This window comes from Bubalus bubalis, chromosome 9, assembly GCF_019923935.1.
Source record: "Bubalus bubalis isolate 160015118507 breed Murrah chromosome 9, NDDB_SH_1, whole genome shotgun sequence".
In the NCBI taxonomy this organism is placed as follows: Eukaryota; Metazoa; Chordata; class Mammalia; order Artiodactyla; family Bovidae; genus Bubalus; species Bubalus bubalis.
Window position 1 is genome coordinate 2,946,505 of NC_059165.1, and position 4,250 is coordinate 2,950,754.

General features: G+C 48.1%; 1 long non-coding RNA gene across 1 annotated transcript; it reads right to left on the bottom strand.

The window, feature by feature from the left end:
* Nucleotides 1-227: 227 nt before the first annotated feature.
* On the bottom strand, nt 228-2,184 carry LOC123334961. Its single transcript, XR_006553125.2, has 2 exons — nt 1,434-2,184; nt 228-1,168 (listed from the first exon to the last, which is right to left on the bottom strand). It is a non-coding gene; the product is annotated as an uncharacterized LOC123334961 (long non-coding RNA).
* Nucleotides 2,185-4,250: the final 2,066 nt, after the last annotated feature.

Consider the following 4,250-nt stretch of genomic DNA (forward strand, 5'->3'; position numbering starts at 1 on the left):
TTCTTGAGCAGGGAATAAAGTGATAAGAGCAATGTCTTAAGAAGACGACCTTGCCCACAAATGTACGGAGTGGAGCAAAACAGCAAGGAGCTGTGGCAAGGACACAGACGCTAGATGATGAGAGAGGTTGAAGATTTGGTGACGACCTGAGACTCAACGTGAAAGCAGCCTTCATGATTGACGTCTCATCTTGAGCCCTGTGGTTCTCTTTTCATTATTCTGATAAATGAAAGCAGCGTTGAAGCTATCTAAAAGGGAAAGGTATAAAAAAAAGAGTTGAAATGTGCACTATGCTCTGAAATATCTGTGCTTCGGAATGAGGCTAGAAGGCGGCATACGGGAAGCACTTGAGTACATTAAAAAGCCACCGTGTGAATTATTTTAAAAATCTAATTTGCAAAGGCCATTGGCATTGCTTGGGTGCATTTGTAAATCAGGCAGTCGCTGAAGTCATCTTGAACAGCTAGAGCTATAATTTCCATGAAAAGCTTCAAAATATTAAAACATTAATTGAAAAAGAGCACTTTGAAAACCCTGTTTGCAAAGTTCAGTCAGCTGGGCAGGATAGGGTCAGGCCAGTTTTTCATCTGCAAGATAGGCTAAGCCTTTTTGCATGATTGCCCTGGAAAACAAATCCTTCATATGGTAAATGAATGGCTCCTTGGTCTGTTTGCTTTATTAAAGGCGAGCGCAGTCCTTTTTATTTATCATGCTCTTAGTTTCTGCTAAACTGTCAAACTAGAATATAAAATATCCTGCGTTATTTAATCTGCAAGCTATTGTTTATTCCCCCATCATGTGAAGCCAGGGCTGGCAGACTCCGCTTTTATCCTAATAGCTGTGAAGTGTCAGGGGCATCTGTGATGAGCAGCCTAGCAGGACCGGGGTCTGCTGTCCCCTGCTCTTCTCCTGCCGGCTGGCAATCTGGGGTGGTGGGCGCAGGCGCTCCCCAACGTGCTCCGTCCTGCCAAGCCTTCGATCACCTTCACAGAAGAGAGGGCGGCTCAATGTCGGCAGCTCACACAGCCTCATCTTTCCTCTGAGGCAGCTGCCAGAAGCCGCTGAGAACAGAAGGGTGAGTGTGGGCTTGTCTCTGAAGGTCTTTGCTGGTTTCAAGGTCAGAAAGTGAAGGCACGTGGAGGCTGGATCAGAGGAGACGTGCCCGAGCCTGGAAGGATGGAGAAGGAGGAGGAGGAAGTCGGACTCGCCCTTCCTGGCGCAGGGAGTTTACATTAGCACGTTTTATGCTCTTTCCGTCTTATGAGAGGAGAAACGTTCTTCCCACCAGTAAGCGGCCGAGTGGGCGCTGAGCCCCGACTGCCCAGCTTCCCAGCCCGAGCGCTCCCCAACTCCACTGCTTTTTGCCCTGGGCCTTCGGCCAGCCCTTCCGGGACCCCGAGGGTTCTTTGCTCCCCCGTCTGTGTGACCCCCACCTGCACTACTTCTGAGGTCCTTGGCCGGATGGCCGAGCCTCAGGGGCCCCCCATGGAGAGCCACTGCTCCGCCCTCCAGACGGCAGGCCAGCTGAGGAGTGCTCATTGGCGTCACACACCCGGTTTCTGTGAGCGGCGGGATTAATGCAGCCGGTGAAGCACCTTCCCATTAGGCTTGCGGCTTAAGTGAGGCGTCAGAATGTGGTGTCTAACGTCTCATGAATAACACTGATGTGCTGCTGCTTTGATCCCTTTTCACAGCCTGTGTTATGACCATCTGGACACTTCCTTCTCTTGAAGTTTCTTGGCTGGTGGCCAAAGCAAGTACAGAATGCTGAACAGATCGATATAGTTAAGCACATTACCATAATCCGCAGACATTAAAACGTGAAGACTTCATTCCCCTGACAAAGCTTATATCAAGCAGAAGGTTCTTTGGCACAGGAGATAGATTCATTAGGACATCACCTTTGGGGACGGGTTTCCGCACAGCTTAGGTCACTTGGGAAGAGTTTCGTGGTGTGGACTTTGCCAAACTTTGTTTATTGGCACTAGGGCTCCAGTCACAATCTGATCACGCTAGCAGCCTTTCCTTACAAAAGGGGCACTTCCCACGTTTGTCACCTAAAACACAGCGTTGGCACAGGAATGCATTTGAGCTCTGTGTGATGGATATCCTGGTCTAGTGGAAAATAAACGCCTTTTTTTTTAATGTTTACACTGTGAAGTTTCACGTGTAATCCTTTCGGTATGTGAGGTCAAGACAGGAAGGCTTTTAAAAACCGATGACTATTTCTCGAGCGTTTACTGTGCGCCCACTGCTATTCCAGGCTCTGGAGTTGCAGAGACCTGTGTCACAGACTAGGGGCTTTCCCTTCACCGAGACAGACAAGCAAACATAGACAGAAGGTAATTTCAGGTGCCTGGAGATGCTGTAAAGAAAGGCGATGTGGAAATGGAAAGCTGGACAGGAAGGCAGCGTAGTGAGATAAGAAGTGCAGAGAAGCTAGGTCCATTATGTGCAGAGAGAAGTCATGCAGAAGTCAGGAAGTTAGGTGAGAAGTAGCCTAAATAGAAAGAATACCAAGGGCAGTGTCCTGTGTGAGAATGCACTTAATTTACAGGAGGAATAGCAGTAAAGCCACTGGGAGCTTGAAAGTGAGAGAAATTGGCAGAGCTAGATCATGCAGAGGCTTCCTGGACATGCGGAAGACTTGGGGAGTCAGCGGAGGGTTTAAAGTAGGGAGGTGACATTAGTTTTATTATTTTATCTTAATATTTATTATCATTATCTGTGAGTTGTTGTTGTTGTTTTAATAAAAATTGCTTTGGCTATGGCAGTAATTCTTGACAGGGGACGATTTTGCCTCCCAGGAGATACCCAGCATCCGAGGTCAGGGGCGGCGACGAGAGGAGTTACCCCGTGTCCGAGGTGAAGGGCGGCGGGCGGGAGGAGATACCCCACGCCCCCATGCCCGAGGCCAGGGGCGGTGGCCGGGAGGACCGACCCCACGTCCAAGGAGCCATGGCTGCGCAGGCACAGGAGGGCCTAGAGGAGCTATCCCACATTGAAGGTCAGGAAGGACAGCTGTGAGGACATACCCCTCGTCCAAGGTAAGGAGCAATGGCTGCACTATGCTGGAGCAGCCGTGAAGAGATACCCCACGCCCAAGGTAAGAGAAACCCAAGTAAGATGGTAGGTGTTGCAAGAGGGCATCAGAGGGCAAACACACTGAAACCATACTCACAGAAAAGTAGTCAATCTAATCACACTAGGACCACATCCTTGTCTAACTCAATGAAACTAAGCCATGCCCGTGGGGCAACCCAAGATGGGCAGGTCATGGTGGAGAGATCTGACAGAAGGTGCCCCACTGGAGAAGGGAATGGCAAACCACTTCAGTATTCTTGCCTTGAGAACCCCATGAACAGTACAAAAAGGCAAAATGATAGGATACTGAAAGACAAACTCCCCAGGTCAGTAGGTGCCCAATATGCTACTGGAGATCAGTGGAGAAATAACTCCAGAAAGAATGAAGGGATGGAGCCAAAGCAAAAAGAATACCCAGCTGTGGATGTGACTGGTGATAGAAGCAAGGTCTGATGCTGTAAAGAGCAATATTGCATAGGAACCTGGAATGTCAGGTCCATGAATCAAGGCAAATCGGAAGTGGTCAAACAAGAGATGGCAAGAGTGAATGTCGACATTCTAGGAATCAGCGAACTCAAATGGACTGGAATGGGTGAATTTAACTCAGATGACCATTGTATCTACTACTGCGGGCAGGACTTCCTCAGAAGAAATGGAGTAGCCATCATGGTCAACAAAAGAGTCCGAAATGCAGTACTTGGATGCAATCTCAAAAATGACAGAATGATCTCTGTTCGTTTCCAAGGCAAACCATTCAATATCACAGTAATCCAAGTCTATGCCCCAACCAGTAATGCTGAAGAAGCTGAAGTTGAACGGTCCTATGAAGACCTACAAGACCTTTTAGAACTAATACCCAAAAAAGATGTCCTTTTCATTATAGGGGACTGGAATGCAAAAGTAGGAAGTCAAGAAACACCTGAAGTAACAGGCAAATTTGGCCTTGGAATATGGAATGAAGCAGGGCAAAGACTAATAGAGTTTTGCCAAGAAAATGCGCTGGTCATAACAAACACCCTCTTCCAACAACACAAGAGAAGACGCTATACATGGACATCGCCAGATGGTCAACACCGAAATCAGATTGATTATATTCTTTGCAGCCAAAGATGGAGAAGCTCTATACAGTCAGCAAAAACAAGACCAGGAGCTGACTGTGGCCCAGA